Source organism: Chrysemys picta, chromosome 4, assembly GCF_011386835.1.
Source record: "Chrysemys picta bellii isolate R12L10 chromosome 4, ASM1138683v2, whole genome shotgun sequence".
Classification (NCBI taxonomy): domain Eukaryota; kingdom Metazoa; phylum Chordata; order Testudines; family Emydidae; genus Chrysemys; species Chrysemys picta.
The window spans coordinates 21767142-21787894 of NC_088794.1; the positions used below are offsets into that span (position 1 = coordinate 21767142).

General features: G+C 39.3%; 1 protein-coding gene across 9 annotated transcripts in view; it reads left to right on the forward strand.

Annotated features, from left to right (window-relative positions):
• The window catches only part of USP49 (ubiquitin specific peptidase 49), a 59070-nt gene that overhangs the window by 910 nt on the left and 37407 nt on the right, over positions 1-20753 (forward strand). Inside the window, exon 1 of one of the 9 annotated variants that reach the window (XM_065591575.1) lies at positions 283-17528. The exons of the other annotated variants lie outside the window; for them this stretch is intronic. The gene's annotated coding sequence lies outside the window, so the exon portion shown is untranslated. Of the gene's footprint in view, positions 1-282; positions 17529-20753 lie in introns of those variants that run through there. 9 annotated transcript variants of the gene reach the window in all.

Genomic DNA, 20753 nt, shown 5'->3' on the forward strand with positions numbered 1-20753 from the left:
TGAGGTGTGAGGGGGCTTCACCCCCCTGTGGGGAGGCTGGTGGGGTCTAACCCCCCATGGGGGGCTGGGTACAGGAGAGATTTGGGGGGTTAACCCCCAGTTTGGGAGGTGAGGTGTGAGGGGGCTTCACCCCCCTGTGGGGAGGCTTGGGGGGGGGAGGGGGCTTATGGATTTAATCCCTAGTTTGGAGGGGGAAGTGTATCATTGCTCAATGGGGGGGATCAGGCGGGTTTATTCCCAGAGTGATGGGGGAGGGGGGGAGCTGAAAGGGTTCATCTCCATGTGGGGTTCACATGCCCCCCAGGCAGGGGCTAAAGGGGCTTTCATGCCCACAGTAGCAAGTGGGGACAAGGAGGCTGGGGGGTCACCCCCTACATTGTGAGGTTGGGGGGAAGCTGCTGATGGAGGCCAAGGGAGAGTTTACTGCCCTTTGGGGGCTAGGGTGAGGTTCAGCCCCGGAGTGGTACATGTGACTGGAGGAGGGGCTCAGGGAGCTGGAGGAAGAGCTCAAGGAGTGAGGACAGGTGTGGTTGAGAGAGCTGAGATGGGCTGAAAACTGGAAGGTGTAGGTGCTGGAGGTGAGCGGGACCTGGGCACAGATGTTCTAAGGGAGGCTGTGGCAAGTGTTGAAGGGGAAAGGTAGGTCTGGGAGCAAGGGATGATGAGTGGAGGCTGGATCAACGGAGAGGCTAGAATGGTGGTTGAGGCCCTCGGTGATTGGACGGGCAATATAGAGAGGAATAGTGGGTTGCTGGGTAGAGAGTTGGAACAAGAACTAACTGTGAAGAGGCCAGGTCCCTCCCAGAATTGGGCCATAATGGTGTAACAACTGTTCCTTAAATCCTTCTTCGCTTACTGACACCAGTAGAACCATTGAAGTCTGTGTGACTTCTGAGTTTAAGGAGAACAGGAGTTAAGTTGTGTAGATACTTATGTTTGAACATAGTGGCTGTGAGGGTGATGCTTTGTAAATAACAAATTCATATAGCTTTATAACAACATTTAAAGTTCATTTTAAATGTATGACACACAAGCTCCCCCTCTCTCTAACCAGAGCAATGGCAGAGAGTGTGTTGGGTGCTTCTTTATAAATAAAATGATTAACTCCAATTTTATCCAAAGCCCCACTATACGCACACTAAGGGAAATAATTCAATAGTGTTAGGGGGATGGACTAGATGACCTACTAGAGACCTGCAGCCCTAGCTCCCATGAGTAATCCTTACTCACATGTCCCATTGAAGTCACTGTGCTTGAGTAAATGTTGCAGGATGGAACACAAAATCTTTTCTTCTTCCAGCTATCTTCTAGAAAAGAGGGAACAAAAAATCTCTTTTGTTCACTTCGTTTGAAGTTTCCATCTGTTTTGTTTTATTTGGGAGGAGCGAGCATTAGTGATGGTGGGGGGAAGAAGTTGAGGTTGGAGGAATGAGTGTTTATTGACAGGTTTTTAACAAAGAGAAATACATACTATTTGATTTAGCCTCTTTGATACAAACAATATTATCCAAAAGCATTGCAGAGAGAGAGAAATAGAAATTAATAACAGAGGGGCAGAAATATAGGCATCTCCTTTTAGTTCTTTTGATTGTTACTGTCAGTCTTGAGAAGCCAGACCCACATTTAAATTGAATTTAAAACATAATTGCAACCTGGAGAACTGGCAGCAGCTTGAGTGCTCCTCCCACAAACATGTACTCTTTTCCCCCCTGTCAATAAAGAAAAGTAAACTCAAATTATGCTTAGTTTCTGGAGTACTTTTAAAAAGACTCTAAGAATACATAATTATTGGGAATGCAAGAAGCTTAGTGCTCTTATAAGTGAATTTGAAGTTACAAGTCCAATTTCTAAAAGTTTGTGATATGCAAAGGAAGGGTTTTTTTAGATTATTTCTGGTCCCCCTCTCTTTCATCTGATTTAGAAAATCCCAGATTTATTGTTTTGTTCACAAGGATAGATCTGAAAACATTTATATGTTGTCTGCCTTGTAGGAATAAACACATTGTCTGCTAAAATCTGTGTCTCTCTAAATGCATGCATCAGTGTATTTATGTATATATTTGCATACACAAACATGAGTAGCTCTTTGAAAAGCTGCTCATTTTGAGAAATAGATATTTGCTATATAGTGTTCTATAATGCATTGGAAATGCAAACATGCTAATTTGTGTTCCTGAAAGAAATAATAACTAATCTTAAGAAATGTTTGTTTATGAAAGAATTCAGAGTTCTCATTAAGGAGTGTCAGCTTGGTTTGGATTATATAGATGAACGTAAAAAAAAAAAGCTGTGTTTTGTTTTAATAATCGGTTAGAGCTGGATTCCGCAAACCCCTGAAGTGGGTTTGCAAGATCTGTCCTTTTTGCATAGTGCTGCTTCACGGAATATAGATTAAGTTGCTTTCTGGCCCCTGAAGAGCTTGAAGTGAAGAGGTTTGATGTGCACTACTTTTTCCTTACTTAGACAAAACTCTGACTTCAAAGGAAGTTTTTCTTAAGGAAATACAGATCAGCCCCATAGAAATACTAGGCAAAAACTGGGGACCACACGTTAGGTTAAGGATGGTAAGGAGGGATGATTGGAATGGACAATAAGCTTACAAGGATTTCTGGAAGAAACAAGTTTAAAGTGATATTTGGATGGGAAAAGAAGGCTCTTGGTGGATGAAATCTGAGACGCTGCTTCAAGAGAAGGGAACAGCATGAATAAGACTAGAGGATAGGGGTAGGAAAAAGATGAAAGGGGTAGTGGATATTGGGAGGGGGTGCAGAAGGAATTAGAGCAGATAAGTTGGTGGATGGATGAAATCATGAATATGAAGATCCTTCAGTTTGTGTAAATACAGTTGGCCAAATTCACCTTTGGCATAAGTGGGTATTACTTAACTTAAGTCAATAGAATAAGCAGCCTGTTTAAGCTAGTGGATAATTTGGCCCTGGTGTCTTGTACTTGATCTCTGTTGGTGTATGTCTAAGATAACTAGCTATACTTGGAGCTTGCTGTAACTTATTTGACAATGGCATCTTCAACACATTGCTTTGTTGTTGTTTTTAAATATTTATTATATAATATTTACAGTGCAGTTGATTTTTTTGAGCTAAACTAAAGGAGGATTTGGTATCTAGTAGGTATCCAGGCTCTATTTATCTGGGTCATTTTGCTTCATACTTTTAGTTTCAAAGTTTTGGTGCATACTATAAATTGAAAGCTGAAGAACTGGAATCTGTCGGCTGGTAATGTTCAACGTGCTTTATTACCATTTGTTAGTAGACTTTCGGTTTCTGCTTTCTGAGACTGCAGACTTCACAAGTATGATTCTGTCCCATATCATGTGGTTGAGTCCAGTTGAACTCTTGACAGGTGGATCCTATGGCGCAGTTAAATATGAAATATTACTTTTTTAGTTCTCTGTTGCGCAGTCATATTCTGAGCATCTTTGTTTGAAAGGACTCGTATAACTGTAGCAACACAATAAAAGTGGAAATGGCACACGTGTATCGAACCCTTATTTTCGTTCACTTACATTTAGGGTGACCGATGTCCTGATTTTATAGGGACAGTCCTGATTTTGGGGTCTTTTTCTTATATAAGCTCTTATTACCCCCCACCCCCATCCCAATTTTTCACACTTGCTGTCTGGTCACCCTACTTACATTTCTCAAAATATTTGTTGTATTTAAATTTCTCATACTTGGTTTCACCCTAAAAGGGAGTTTATACATTTTTTTTTTTCATAAAAGCCTATATTTCAGTTCTGAGTAAACTGTGTGAATCAGGAGCGAAATATTTCATCAGTTGAAATTTTTTTCAGAATCTGTTTTCGTGCTCAGGTAACAAAGAAATGGCTTTGTTTTAAACCTTGACCTCTCTGAAAGAGAAATGCAAATTTGTGCTTGTTTTAAAAAAATGTTTTGAAATAAAAAGATGTGAATATTTGAAAATCCTGTGCTGACCACTCACAATGTATAGCTTTTCTCTGACTTAAGCATGCACCAAAGTATGACATTCCAAATGTTCCCAAGGCAGATGCTTGTTTTTGCAGTTATTCTCACTAACAATTCTAGCTGATTTCACAAGTGGAAAAGGGGTGGTTTGGAACTGACAGTTTTTCAGATCTGTAGATATTTCTTGGCCTCATACAAGTTTCATTCATTCATTTATAAAGAGTTTTCCCCTTTGACTCAGTGTGAATTCTGCATGACAATAGCTCTTTTAAATTTTCAAATAATAATTTATAAAATGTTAAAACTGATAATTTAACAAACTAATTTATTTAGCAGGTGTGCATCTGAGAATTAATTTTTGCAATAATTAAGCCATCTTTCACTGTGATTTCTGGGATGACTCAAATTATAAGTGCTACAGGATGTTGTGGTTGACAAGACATTTGCTGGCTGTTTTTAAGAACTGATAAGGTTTGAATATGCCTCATCTGATCTGGCCTGCAAGGCTTGGCCTGGTTAATACTTGGACTGGGGACCTCAAAGAGAAGTCTTTGAAACGTGTATCTTTTGTGCACCATATTATTAATCATAGCCATAGGACTACTACTGACAGAAAAAGAAGATTCTCATTTAGTTCAATATGAAGCCCTTCTGCTTCTGGATGTGAAGGTCTCTCGTTCAATTTCTTGCTGCAATGGATTCCTCACAAATAAGGATAATCCTTCATTTGATGTTTGCTCACTTGGAATCCTTTCAGTATTCTGTCCTGTCCACATCAGGCTTTGCAACTCTTTTTTTTTTTTCCTTGCCAGAATTCACTTAATCATTAGCTGTTTTTATTAGTCATGGTTGAAGCAAAACATTTAAGAATATGCTGTGAGAAATAAATCTGCGTTGGCATAAGATGGTATAAAGGATGGTTCTCCCATTTCTGATTTACGTCATTCTTAGTGGTTTATGACTTTCCTGAATTACTGCCTTTTGAGTTGAAATTCCTCGTGATTATTCTTGGGGCCCCTAAGTGAAATAGTGTTTTAGAAAGTTTGGAGAAACGCCCTTTTTGAGGACCAGTCATTAAAATAAATGCAAATGTATCTTCTGACAAAATATTTATTGAAATGCATTATAAAAAGGACATTTATACAGATTTTTTTTAAAAGCCACAAAGTATGTTAAAGTGACAGTAAGGATAAGGCTTTAATTGCACAAAAATCAGGAACTTCAGAGATCAAGTTTCCACAGCAACCTTAGCTCTGACCATTTCTATCATCTTGCCATGAAAGACCTTATTGTAAGGCATACATGCAACAATGAGCAGTGTGAATATTCAGGAAGTACAATATAATGAAAAGGAACTACTGTTGCTCCAGTAAAACTCGGTAACTATGTTGAAATGTATTTACCTACATTGTTAATTGCTGTAGGATTTCGGTGCCTCACATTATTTATAAATATAATAAACCATCCTATCTGATACTATTTTAGCCTAGTTGCCAATCTTTATTGGTTGGTAAATTTATCCAGTGCACCTTTCAAGAATTCATGAAAATTTAAAATTTTCTTGCATTTGAATGCACTTTTCTATATAACCTTCAATATGCATGTATAGCATTTAGTATTGCATATATATTTTGTGGATAGTATAATAAAAAGATCCTATTACGGGACCAAATTATGGCCTCCTGTTCTTCCAGGTATGGAAAACCCTTAATGCAGCAGAATCAGTCAATAGAGTGCTGCTGCTTGAGGAGGGAAAGGTAGGATTGTGGGAGCCTGTGCAGAGGATTCATGCCATGCAAGCTGAAGAGCACAGCTCCTTATGCTTCACTGCAGAAAGGAAGATTTAGGGTGCAGTTTCAGGGCTGGAGGATGTGCACCTGTGTGGAACTACTGCTCTCTTTTTAACTTGATGTAGCACACACCGTGGCTATCAGTCTGAATATCAAGTTTTTCTTTAGGGGAAAAACAAGCCCAGACACACAAACCCTCTGAGAGAGTTTCGTCTTAACTGCCCTATTGTTGACACACAAGGTAATTAACAGTTCACCCTCCTAAACACTTAGCCACTATGAACAGCCTGTTAATTTGATTGTGGTATGCTTCCCCCCTTATTTCAGTGAATGGAAGATCTCCCTTATTAGTATAAAAACTTAAAAGATTTATTGTTTTGGAAAGGGATGGGCAGTGATGTAAAATTTCAACTGATTAAACACAAATGAATACATTTTTTAAAAACAAATCCTAGTATATTTAAAGACTTAAATGTACTGATTGTGTTGTATAAATGTGCACATAGTGTATGTAATAAAAATCCATAGGTCTTATATAGCACTTTACATCCCTTGATCTGGGAAATACTATCATCGTAATTCTACAGATGGAAATTGACAGATAGGGCGGTGACTTGCTTACATCCTAAAGGCACAAACTGGTTCAGTGCTAAACTAGAGAAACAACACAGAAATGGAGTAGAAAAGAGTGGTTTATTGGTCTGCTTCCTGCGCGGAAGAAGGCAAGGATACGTGGCATGGGTTTTATCCAGGCTGCAACTTTATTAGTCAAATTACAGCCAAGGTTCCCATTGAGGATAGCACAGTGCAGTCACTTGCATCGCATTGATCCTTTGCCAATTCTTGGGGTGCTCCCACCACAGGGGGAGCCAGTCATTGCAATAGGAGGTTCTCTGGGCACCTCTACCTGCCCACTAACATTCCGCATACCCCTGAACCTGCTGGCTTGCCTTGGCATGCTCATCCTCCATGACAGCGACTACAAGACGGGTACCAGGCACATGTTCACCATATGCTCCGTAATAATGGTGATGGTGTTGCTGGCCATCGTTAGCCTCTTCACTGTGGTCTGGAACAACGCAGAACTCAGGGTGCCTAGTCCACAGGGGCAGAATGAGCTGTCCTCCCTGGAGCTCTGATCACGTGCCTGGCACGACTGGCACCCCCCGCCACCCAGTACAGTCTCCAAAAGCTTAACACTTTGAATACCATGACTCTGGGCTAGAGGAGAGGACTCTAAGTGAAAGAGACTCTCTGGCAAAGACAGCTGCTCTGAGGACTGGTCTTTGGGTGTTGGGTCTGGTCCTGTATGTTCCAATTTTCACTTAGAAAAACGTATTGTCACACAAAACTTGTATAAATCACAAGCAGCCTGGTGTGCCCCCAGCAAGCATCGTTTGTTCCTTCCCACCCTGGAGTGCCTGCATCCAAAACTTCCTAACCCGGGCTTTCAAGCCCTGGGAGTCCCCGGCATCCTCTGTTCTGTAGCTGCCACATTTGGAGGTGGCGGGGAGAGGCCAGGTGGTAGGAGCACATGTCACAGCTGCTTGGCTCCTAGCTTTTGCTGGGCGGGCGAACAAGGAAAGAGACCTTCACATGTTGGAGGTATTGACCCCAGTTACTGCAAGAGCCAAACTCCAAACCCCTTTCACTCAATTTTTTTTTTTGAATAAAAAAAGAAATAAAACTCTTTCCTTGGGGGAGAGGGGGGAAAAAACCCATTCCTCCCCTTTTCGAGGGTTGAGGTGAGAGGGGGCCTTGACCCCAGCCAGCAGTGCCATTAAGCACATTGGTGGGCTAGTGTCCCAGCCCCTGGTTTGCATTTGGCCCCAGGGGGTTAAAAGTGTTGCCCCTATCCCTTAAAGAGATCCCCTCGGGATGCCCCCTATGTTACCTTTTTGGATCTGGAGCCTAAATCAGTGAGTTCCTACGCTGGGCACCTGCCAGAAGCCTGTGCCAGCATCACCTTGGCTGCCTCCACCCCACCCCTCACTTCCAGGCTACCTGGAAGATTGGCAAACCTAACACCAAGATCATCCAGGAAAAATCGGTACCTATATCAGAGAGGTGTATTCAATCCTCCCCAGTTTGAGCGTGGAGCTGATTCCCAAGAGAAGAATGGTTTATTGTAATTGAACTGCATTTAAAACATGGGCTGTAAAGAGTGTTTTGAAGTAGGAGAGTGAGGAAACCTCACATGTTTATACCCAGACTGTTCTAGGCATAAGTGGTGGTATAGAAAGCACCTTATTGTTGGGAGTGAGTGGAGAAAAATGGACCAAATAGGAGTAACACTTGGATGGAGGGGGCATAGGGAGAGATGAGGGTAGAGATTTAGGCAGTGGCATGCCTTAGAGAGAAGAATCTTGCATTTTATGTGGAAGAGAAGAACCTTGAAATAGATGTTGAGAAACCAGCAAAGGGATTTGAGATGGTAATAGTCAGATTTGGAGCAGCAGAAAAGAGAGAGGATGTTGGCAGCAAGTTGGATAACTTGGAGAGGAGAAGTGATAGAAGAGAAGTTTCTTTCCTTGCATTCCAACTGCAGAACATAAGAATATATATCCCAAATCTGAAAAGTGAGGCCAGTTATAATACGAAGGGTAGAATATGGATCTGTTTGCAACCCTACTCTGACAGTGACCGTATCTTTTTGGCATCCATTTGGCTAACTAGCAGTTTACACTTTTTAATAGTTCTTCTAACATGTCTGTGGCCAGGTCTGCACTACAGACTTACGTCGGTATAATTATGTCGCTCAGAGGTGTGAAAAATCCACACCCACGAGCGACAGAGGCATACCGACCTAGCCACCAGTGCAGTCAGCGGAAGAGCTTCTCCTGTCAAAATAGCTACCACCTCTTGCAGTGGTGGATTAACTATGCCGATGGGAGAAGCTCTCCCGTCAACATAGGAGCGTTTTCCCTGTGTGGAAACATCTGGTACTCCGGTATAGTTGCAGGAAAAGCTGCTGAGAGGGAAGGGCAGACACATGTATTCAGGAGCTTGAAAAGTTTAACCAATGTTGTTTTACTAATTCAGGAGCCATCTGGGGTGAAAAGTGCCATGTTGCCATGTTTCTTCCCCTCTCTTCCACACACAGTGCCATGACTTTGAAGCCATGCTTCTGGGCAATTTAAATAAATAAAACAGTTGTGTATGGTATATAATTCTAACATTGTCAATCATCTTTCTAGTTAATACATTTTAAAACGTAACTTATAACATCCCTTATCTTTGTTACATCTCTTTACCCTTCTTTGTTTTCCTCCATTTTCTTTTCTGTAACAGATTATTGTGTATCTTTTCTTTTTTCACAAATCTGTCACTCTTTTCCCTCCTTTCTAATCACACCCCATTATTTATGTCACTGTCCCCACATTCTATTCACTCTCTTCTCACTTATATTTTCTCTTTTCTTTCTTCTTCCCAACCACAGAAATTTCTCAGTTCCTCATTTCTTTTTTGTAACTTTTCCAATCATTTATTCCCACCCAGCCACCCACACTAGTGCTTGGAAATATTACCAGATGTCTCCTAGTCAGAGAGGACTAAACAATGCCAGCCTAAGATATAAGATGAAAGATGAGTGGCCCCACTCTTTATGCCCAGGTCAGAAAATAACCCTCACTTGCCAGATGGAAGGAAAGGGGAGGGTGCTGGGATTTCTGTTAGGTTGCTGTCTCTGAACCCTGCTCAGAAGCGCTCTCTTGGTCTACTAGATGTCTGATAAAATTTGAAACACCTCCCACATCCCTCTCCTTGCTGGTCAGTTTTAGGATGAAACGATGCAGCATAGGATACCAGTTGGAGGACTGCCAAGTAACTGCAAAATACAAATGTGTCCACACAAACCTTACTCATTCTGCAATGAATTTACTCCACTTTCAGAGTGGATTATCTACTTCATAATAATTGGCCAGTTAATTTGCAAGAAGGGATTGCATTGTGTTGATGCACATCATTTTAATTAGAAAAAAACAAACCCCATAAAAACCTCTGCATGTAGACAAGTCTTTAATCTGCTTCCCTCTGGAACTTCCTGGCTGTTGAGGAGACAGACCTCTCACTACTTCTGTCATTGATCATCTGCCCCAGTGAATATCTCCAGTGCCTGCCTCTGCTGTGGTTCATAGCTTTCACAAGCAGCCACAGAGTGAAATAGACCTGATTCTTGTCAGTTTCATTGTTGCTGTCTGGGTTCAAAATACCAGGGGTGAAAACAGACAAAATTCTACTGCAGCTTGGTAAAATCAGTATTGTTAGCCCTTCAAAAATGAGATTGGCTTAAAAATCATGATTTAAAAAAAGAAGAAAAGAAAGAAAGAGACAGAAACCCCCAAGATGTTCTGTTTTTTGTGCCTTTAGGTGAATTTGGATAACATTTTCAAGGTCTTGTCTCCAGTCACGAGGGCTAGAAACTTTTTTAAAAATGGAAGTTGAGCGTTCTCATCTAATCACATGCTTCCAGGAGCTGAGACTTTAAAAAAAAAAAAAAAAAAAAAAAAACCACACCAAATATCATGACAGTTGGCAACATTGTGACTTACTTGCCATAAGGAAGTAGAATTTTCAGGCTCTGCCAATAGATTCCATGGCTTGTACAGTGGAGAGTTCTGGGCTCCCTGTGATGAAATTAATTCTTTTTGTATTTGAAAACTCATTTTGGAAAGTGCCTTGTGCCAAACACAAGGCACTTTGCAATATGAACTACAGTGCACATCCAGTGTGTTGGCATAATGGGACACAAGTGGTATCATAGAAACATCGCCCGTGTAGTCAGTGCCATAGAGGGGATTAGGAGGAGGCATGGAAACATTTTCCCAAATGCAAAATTTTAAATTTGTTTTGAAATTATTTGGTGCATGGAGATTGGAACAAAGAGAGTGGGCATGGAGAAGTAGGGGTGGGAGAAAGGAGGAGGAGAAGGGCAGGAGAGGGTTTTATTGTTTATGTAGGGAGATCCAGGACTTTCTGATGTCCTTTGGGTCATGTTATTCTTGTGGGAGTTAGCACATCCAAGTATTATCTAACTTACCACAGTGGTATGTAGAAAATTCCCAGGTCTGGGGTAGTGGATCATCTGAATGATCTTTGGTCCAGATATAAAGGATGTGTGACATCAGAGGGAGAGAAGAGAAAGATTTTTAAAGGTCTTAGGTTTGAAAATAAAGAGAGGATGTCAAGATTGATGAGAACAAAAGTGCAGTTTTGGGGGGGGGGTTAAACTGACCTCATGCTTATCCAGAAAAATCTGTTGGTAGTCGCAAAATTAGAGCTGCAATGTAGATAAAATCTTCACTTTTCAAATTCAGCTGGGTAACTACTCTGAGCAAATATGGGGCTTTCGGTTCCTTTGCAGTTACTGGTGTGCCCCCATGCCCCAATGCATGGATATGTATATGTCATGTACTGTGTTGTGTATGATTTGTAGGAAAGACAATCTACAAAATGCAGTTGTATTTGCGTGCTTCATTCATGTGAGTTGGCAGTATTGAAATATAGAAAAATGGAGATCAGGCAAGATATTGAAAACCTTAGAAAAAGATGAGGCAACTACTATGTGCAATAGAAACTGAAACAAAGGTGGTAGGTTTAATGTCAAGCTCCCTACTTTTGACACTGTCACCCTGTGATAATTTTCAGATTGCCTATGGTGAGCTCTTTGTGCAGTCATGATGTTTTAACATCACCATGCAGTATATATCAAAATGCAAAATCAAATATATTTTACTGCATTGCACTCAGTTACTGTTTCTTTTGAGAAAATCATAAATTTTTGGCAAAATGTGAACATGTGATTAGTATCCCTCTTTGTTTTACCTCCTCTGTGTGGAGAAAACTCACTGCTTTGTGATAAGTGTTGTTCATCAGTTTTTGTTCACAGCATGGTAATGAGTATACATTAACTGTAACACCTACAGTATATTGGCAGCCAAAGATCAGAGTGTGAAATCTTTGAGAAAATGGAATACTTGTTAGGGGCACCTCTCGCAGTCAAGACATTTTTAAGAAAGCCTACTAGATGGGTTTCATTAATTAGGTAATTATTATGCGATTCAGGGAGAAATCTGTCATTTTTACCCCTGAAATGGCAGAAGCATTTTCCAATATCTTTTATTTCTCTGCAGAAGCTCCTGTGTCCCACACTACCCTGCTTGTATAATTCAAGAGTGTTTCCATATACAGAGAAAGAAAATTGATATATTAGATGCTGTTATCTCAGGAATAGTATGAGTTTTTTCACTTGAAAATTTTCTTGTATAACATACAAATCATAACAAACACTTTTTTCTGGTGAAGCATCCTTTTTTCATTTCAAAGAGAAAAACCACTGTCAGCACCACAAAAAAGTGTTTCTTTGGGTGGAATTTTTAAAAATCATGTAAGATATCTAGACAATTTTATACTGTAGGAATTAAGGGGGGAAGTTTCTTTTTAAAATAAATGCCTTAACCGTAACGTCCTCCATGAGATGTTGGTGAATATTTAAAAAAATATATAAATAGTACAGTTTAAGATATTGTCAATTGAAATTCAGATATTGATGTTAGGAAGCCAAGAACACCTGAGCAAAAGCAGACGTCTTGCCTCTTTATGGTGTGAGCAGTGAAAGCTTTTACACTGAACACTTTATCATGTGAATAAGAAATAAAGCATTCTCATGGTGAATCCAGTGAATATTTTGAAAGAAGAACTGATTTAATAGGGTAAATGCTTTAGTGCATTTGTGTTCTTTCAGTCTTTTCTGTGGAAGATCAAGTCAAGAATTATAGGCCACAGCTGTGTTCTTCCATTTAGAACTTGTATAGGGTATCAGCTGAGCCAATTAAAAAATGGTGACCACAGCCTTATTCACTTTGAAAGGCAGATCCGTACACTTGATCAAGAAGTGCTGCCTTGCAATCATATTCTCCCATTCAGTTTCAGTGGGTGGCATTAGATCTGATTAAGAAATACTGTCCTACAGTTGCATTCTCTCTCCTCTCTTGTGCATACTATGAAAGGGAAAGCCTCAGAAGACGTATTCAAGGCTTTTATTTAAATTTTTAAAAAGGGGGTGGGGGAAGCATTCTTGCAGCCTTTGTAAGTGGGTATGCAGATGACCTGACAGAGAAGTGCCATTTGGTCAGAAATATTAAATGAATGTCTTGAGAAAGGAAGAGCAGTCAGTGCTGGTTTGTGTTTCTGTCCCACTAACTGCTTTGTTCCCCAGACGCCTAAGAAGGATCAGTGGCTCTGATCCCATATTCTCCTCTCTCAGTTCCAATAGACTCATAATAGATGTGTTCTCTCCCCCCCCCCCTTTTTTTTAAAGTGTATTTTATACTGATGCTTTCATTATTGCCATAAATGTGATATGAACTGGTTGGCTTCTTGACACTGGTTCTGCAACCAAGTTTACTTAATAAGAATAGAATTTAAAAATAACTTGGTTAGAATTTCACATTATACTATTGCACACTTAACATACTCCAATTGAATTATAACAAGGTTAGTGTGTTTTAAGGGAATTACATGGCATTTGTGGTTGACTTCTAATTAGAGCAAAATCTGTCATATTGAACTGTGGTTATGAGAACAAATCATTTTTCATACACAGCTCTTGGGTAAATAAACCTTTTACATTATTATATGTTAGCCTGCGTGGGCTTAAGAACAAAATAATTTACACTTTCTCTAATGTGTATTTGCTTTGCTACACCTTTTTCCTTTAATATAAATCTGTCTTGGTAGATAAGATTTTTGGCTTCATTTGTTGGTGTGTTGTTGTTTTTAATATAAATCTAGCTCTTCTTTGCATGGCACTTAAATTTATTCTGTTTCAGTGTCAGAGTTTCAAATTTAACCTGTGTTGTAGTTTGTCCTTTAACATGTTTCTGGTGGTTGGCAGCTGGACTAAATTACAGTTGTTGTTTTTTTTCTTCATCAATCTATGATTTGCTGCTTTAAGAGGAATTGATTTGGTGCTGCACATAAGGAAAACGTCATTTCTTTTTTCAGTTCTTACAAAGGTCTTTGAAATGCTACTTCCCTCGATTATTGTACCCTCAGTTTGTGTATCAGGTCATGAATCTCTCAGATTCATCTGTGCCTCCAAACATGGGGAGATCAAACTCGTGTGGAGTATCCTTTTGCTTGTTAGTATTTTTTGGCTTGTTTGATACATTACTTTTCAATCTAAAGAGACAGTTGTAGTTTTGACCTTTTACTTTGTTGGAAGGTTTCAGAGTTCTATTACATGAAGCTGCTTACAATTTAAACACGTTCAGTAGTATTTGATTGTGGTTTTTCAATATGTTCCCACTCAATTAAACTATATTGGCTCAAAGCCGCCTCCCCCTCCCCAAATATTGATGTGGCTGTTAAGCTTTGTTCTCCTTACTTGATAGTCTAGAAAGTAAAAAGGTTAGATCCTGCAACCATTATTCACTTGAGTAATATCTACTGATTCAGATAATCCTATTTACTCTAATAGGCTCAGAATGAATGTTTTAAATAATAATATAGCCATTTTGGCAATAGAAATGTCTTGAATGAAAGTGTTAATTTTATTTGGTGTATTTTTGTTACTAGCACCAAGCATGGTCCTGACTCCCGAGTCTGAAAACCTTTTCTTGTGCGAGGCACGTCCTTTGTTTCTTAGTTTAAGTATTACTGAGTGCTGTCTATATAAATTGATGGCTTTAATTTTTTTAATCTTCTCTACCTCTTAATTTAATTTTGGTTAAAAATGCCAGGCAATTGAAAGCTGATGAATAAGGAGTTGAATCCAATGCCTATTTGATTTCTATATATTTTTTTTCTTTTCCTTTCTAGACCACAAATTTAGCTGAGAGGCTAGTGGCCTGCTTCTTAATGCCCACAGCATTTTGGGTGTTTTTATTTACTGTGGTTGTGATGTTCTACATTCCAATAATGTTTAGAAATGAGCTTTAAACAAAACCATTCTGAGGGATGTTTGATGAGTTTCAGACAAAATAAGAATTGGAAAATAAGAGTTCACAATGGAAATGCCAACACAGCTTTCAGTATAGAATAGTGTATGTTGCCAACCTCTTGAAACAGACCCTTCAACATCCATAGACGTCAAAGGAGGCTGAGCACTTTATAGGACTAGGCCCTGTACATTTTTTTTTCTCCCCAGAATAGCAACCATCTCTTCCTGAAGGTGTCAGACATATAATAGCACTTAGAGATTTAGTTATACATTAGATAGAACAGGTGGAATCCATTCAGTCCTCTTGGAAATGTGTCAACACCAAAAATATCTCCATGACTGGGCAACACTAGCTGCTGTGGGATATTTATCAGGAGGTAGCCGTTTTAGTCTGTATCCACAAAAACAACAAGGAGTCCAGTGGCACGAAAGCTTATGCCCAAATAAATCTGTTAGTCTTTAAGGTGCCACCGGTCTCCTTGTTGTTTTTGTGGGATATTTAGGGGTTTTTTACTGATTCATGAACAGTGAAAAATGAGATGTTCTATTTTGGAAACTGTGGTTAACTTAATGTGAGCCAGAGAAGTATTTAATGATAGATTAACTGAATTTTGATTGGTTGTCTGCTTCAAAACTCATTCTTCACTGTTGTATAAATCAGGGGTTTGCAGACTGTGGGATAGTGTTTCCAGGTGGCCCAGCTTCCTCCGGTCCCTGGCTGAGTTTAGCGCAACCTGGGAATATGGATGGCAGCGGGCTTACTTAGCCTCTCTCTCCTTCACCTGGTCTCCTGCTTTGCCCTTTGTGGCTCTTGATTAGCAGATATTGGGCTCTGATTTATTTTTATCTTTGAGGGGTGCTCTTCTTTCTGAACCCCCCACTTTTCCTAATGCAGAGGTAGAGAGGGAATAAGAAAAGAATTTAGAGAGAAGCATTATTTGAATTATTTTGATTGCCATTCTATTGGACTGAGATAATTAGATTGATAGCTAAAAAATGCATCTATAATACTCAACCCAAACATAAGCAATTCACTGTTGCTCAGATATTCTCTGCCCCTCCCCCCACTCCCCTGGATTTTATGGGGAACTCATCACCTCTTGTCTGTCTCTGCTCTCTTGTTCCTTATATAGTCTCTTTCCCTTTTCAGCCTCATTTTGCCCACTCCAGCTTTTGGTGGTCTGTTGCTCCCTCCCCTTTGGGACTTTGACTTGAGGCAAAGTGCTTAGCTGCTTTCCTTCCCTTGTGAGTTTTCTTTGCTCCCCGCCTCCTTCCTCTAGAAGGGTCTCTTCTGTCACCCTTGTTTGCCATATTGTTCCCTGGAGATGTCTGTTTCATCCCTTCCCCTTGAGCCATTATAGCAGTTCTGAAGGTTCCCTCAAACCTCTTGCTTTAACTCCCAGTAGCTGGCCTCATTGGCTCACGAGTTGAGGTATCTACTCAGAAGGCAGAGTTTCCTTCCCCTCCCATTGCTGCAGACTCATTGGGGAAGAGAGGTTCTAGTGAAGTTGGGACTCTCCTGCTGTGGGGGAAGTGAAATTGTGAAGGCATTTTAACAAAACTGTGAACCCTATGGTTACCCAGCACATTTCAAGCCTGAGTTAATGTGGTGGCGGAAGGACCTGTCTGTTTTTCACACACACGTTCTGACTTGACGGAACATTACTCTTCTACTTGGTCACTGCATTGGTTGCCCATTAAATTCATCATCACAACATTAACTTTAAAGATGATACAACAGTGTAGCTCTCTTTATGCTGCCTGACTGACCTGCTGCCTTCCTATATGCATGGTTGCCCTCTGAGATCTCTTGCACTACTGGCTTCCTGACAGCTCCAAGCTTTATATCGAAGTATTTGAGATGCCATGCTTCCCAGCTGCTACTGCACCTCTTGAATTTGGAATTCATTGCCTGTGGAAGTTTGACATGGTCTGTTTAACTCTGTTTTTCAATCCAAACTCAAATTTCACTGGTTTCTTTTGTGTACTCTGATTGACTGAGCTTTGCTTGTTAGACCTTGGTCTGCCCTTGTGAAAGGTGCTATATAAGCACAATTTGTTACTGCTTAGCTGAAGCCCATGAAGTCAAACTATTAGTTGACAAACTGTAAACATACTTTACTCACCATAACTCCATCAGACTGAGAATCCTCTTAATGCCAAACTTATACTGTCAGTGGTACTCAAATCTTATGAAATGTTTGATCTCCGAGAATGTTGGTTTGGCTTGTGATGTACAAAGCATGATTCCTTTCCATTAAACTGAATTAGACACAATTTTTCCAGCTAAACATTCTTTCAGTGTCTTTGTGACCTGCAGTCTCATTTTTCCATTGACCTTAATTCTGAGTTGCAAAAACTTCTGTTTATTTTGTTTTAATGAGTGTAAGTTATATAAATGCTTCAGGAATCGTTTGCAATATGTACAAACTTTGGAAATGGCTAATTAGAGGGGAAGGATGGCCTTGGAAAGTAGCAACTTTGGTACTTCATCTGACAGGTGACAAGCCTTCAACCTTGTATGAATGCTTCTTATTCACAGTTGTCGTAGAAATATATAAACTTAAAATTTATTTTACTGTTATTAGGAAACTTAGTGCTGCTGAAAAATGTCAATAGGACCAATAGTTCTAAAGTCTTTTATCCCCCTTTTGGAACTGATCCTGTCGTGTTGAGCACTCTCAGCTCCTGTTGAAATCAGAAAAAGCTGAGGACACTTAGCACCTTTTGAATAGTCGCTCAGCGCCTGATTGTATAGGATCTCAAATTCCCAAAACTGGCATAGCATGGGAAACAGCGTTGCAAACTTCCCCCACTAATGCATCTGGAGAGAACACCTCTGTGGGTGAAAGGGTAATTCTGTTTTGATATCTGCTTAATCCTTGACTTCTTTGCTGACTCCCCTGTTGGCAGTTGTGGTTTTGTGAAGTGGAAATTTGTCCACTAGGAAGCACGCTGAGAATGATGTAATTTTATATTTTTGCTATTTAATATAAACAGTATTCCTATTAATACAAAATAAAAATATTTTAAAATCTATTTCAGGTTGGCAGCTGACGGATTTTCTCAGTAGAAAGGAACCATTAACTTATTATTGAATGTGATTGCCAGGTCTTCAAGCTTCATGGAATTAGATGGTCATTATGTTTTTAGGCCGATTGTAAAGGATAATAAAAACAGACTGTTGAGTGAAAAGTAGCAGGTTGTGCTGGCTAGCCTTTTAACTCTGGGGAGAATAGTGAAGGTTGTTTATGTGTAGAAAAATGTATTCATGCTTTCCTAATGTTCAGGATTTGAGGAATATGGTTTAATTTTTTGAGGCTGGGGGGGGGGGGGTTCTAAGATTGAAAATGGTATTAAATGTTTTGAGAGGGAGAAGCTTGGGTAAAATTGTGGTAGGGCTTTTGCCTTTTTTTTTTTTTTTATCTTTTTGAGCATGTCATTTATTTGAGCTCTGGAGAGGTTGAGATTTAAAGTCACTAAACATTTAATTTAGTCATTTATTTTGTGAAAATACAATGAACAGGAAATACTAAAAATTGTTCAGCTAAACTTTAAAGAATTATAAGTTGTAATACAGATACAGAAGTGATTTAGCCTAGGAGGTAAATCTATGTAATCCTGCCAGTCATGGGTTAATCTGTAATCAGACCAAGATTGTAAGGAGGTCTGTTTATTTTAATTAGTTAAGAATAATGAGTACACCATGAACTGAATATCTGTCTCACAATTTTTTTCTTTTGAGAAAATATGGCATTCATGATGAAATAAAGAATGAAAATAACTGGAAACTCATATTTTCAGCCTGCCCTTTTAAAAAAATAAACTATAAAACTCTGCTTTTCACCTTGCTTTTGTGTATGCCAAGATTTGCTCATACATTTTGTTTTTCTCCCTGGGCAGTGGGTTGAAGGGAAACCTAATACATGAGTTTGGAGTAATAGGAAAGAGAGAGCACATTTAGTGGGTGAGAAAATTTTCCTTTGGGTACGGTATACGCTCGAAAATGTGTTTAGTGAAACCCTCTCCCTGTGGTGCTGCCTTATGAACAGCTGCTTGTTATGGTGGGACTGTGACATCACAATCAAATCACCTCTTTGCCTTTCCTCCTCTTATTTTTTCTCCAGTTTACCAGTCACCTGATGACAAATTAACTGAGTCAGTGAGCTCTAAAACTCTGACTGAGATCATCTGTTAAAATGACAGACACTGCAGAATCAAATCTCAACTGATTTTAAATTGTTCAAGGAGACCAATTGCCTGTGGTGTCATATCCGAGACAAAGCTCTCAATCCCCGCCTTCTGCCTATATAATCACAAATATCTAGGTGTATTATTGAGGGGGATTGTCTTTCTCAGAGACATCTGGTATAAGCCTTCAGAGAGGATTCTAGCCAGACTAAGATGGACCCATAGTATGCAAGCTAGGAAAACCCTATTGTCAGGCAGTCTGTAACAACAAAAACAGGTCTGAAAAAGTGAAATTGTATTACTTTCTGCCTACCAGGCAATCTGCTGATAGGGACGCAAAAATTCTGTGTGCATTGACTGTCCCGCCTGCCAGACCTGAGGTTGAGATTGAAAACTGGCCTGCTGCCTCAGTTTCCTTGTAAATGCCACTGAGCAGCAATTGCATTTCATTTTATACTTCGGGACAGTGCAGTAAGCCATATACATTCTCGCTTAAGTGGGGCACAATGGCTGAACAGAGCAAAAGGAGGAATTTAGCGATGTGCCAGGCAAATCTCTGTTTTTCTACTTTTTTATGTTAATTAAAAAACTATGGGGGGGCCTTGGGTCAGGCATAGCAGTAGTTCACCCAGGATTTTTAAATGCGGATCAGATCAGGAGCCTGCCCTAGAGCGAAGAGATGTACAACATCCATATAATAGTTTTTTACAAGCTTTATACAAATAATAATACATGGGGATGATGATGTTGGAGAAAACATTTTGAAATCCAAGTTGTCCTTGGACAATTTGTCTGTCATTTTCCTGTCATTTTCTTTTCCTTCATTTGCCAATTAACAGTATTTCTTTTTAAAAACTGTTAGAGGATGTAAAAGAAGGCAATGTGTGATTTTTTTTTTCCTCTTAAGGGTTTTAAAAAGAAATACCATTATTAATTGGAAAATCAAGCAAAAAAAGATGGAAAAATGACTTAGATTATTGAGGATTTCTACTCTCTTGTTTTAATCTCTAATATGTTTCAAACAACATGTACTGAAGAAGCCTTTGAAACGCATCTCTGTTTGACTTTACATATGTCTAATACTGTAACTATTGGGTTGCCGGTTATTCATTGTGGCTGTGAAAATAATAAAACCACAATCTAATAGTTTGTGGAGGGGGATATTGTTGTTATGTATTATTATTTAAAAATAACATGAGTTATTGGTCCTGGCATGCTTATTTGGGTTATTAACTGACTGTTTATTTAATATGTTGTGTCAGCTGTGATGTTATTTTAGGAGATTAGTTAATAGTCTTTCTAAGATTTTGCCAAGATGAATGAGAATTAAAATGAAGGAGGAAAAGCAGAAGAAAACTGGCCATAATTTACCAAATCCTCACTGTCTAGTATAATTCATCTTTTGTGTCTGTCGTGAGGAGATTCTTGAAGAGAATGTTGGCCTGCTTGTATGTATGAGGGCTGTTAAATTGATCTGTACTTCAGCAATCAGTTGAATGTGTGATCAGCACTGAGAGAATTCTCTGTGATCTAGCTATAAAACATACTTCTGCAATGGTTGTTTCTTATAACTCTTACATATACATATTTTAATACTACCGTAGGAAGTAATTATCTGTTATAACAGTTATTAAGGGATGAGTTAAGACACTTTCTGCAGTAGGTCAAAATGTGTGGCGTTCAAGGTTTTTTCATTTTTTGTTGTTGTTTTTGTTTTTTTAAGTGTTTGTTTCCAGTATTGGAAAATAGTTCAATCATCCTGTTAATAAATATTGATAAAGCAGCTAGAAGGATTCTATTCAAATTATTCTTAGAAAAAGTGCCTGTGAAATCCAGAAGTATTTTTAACATAATGCCTGAGCCATGAGAATTAACTTCAGCTTTGAA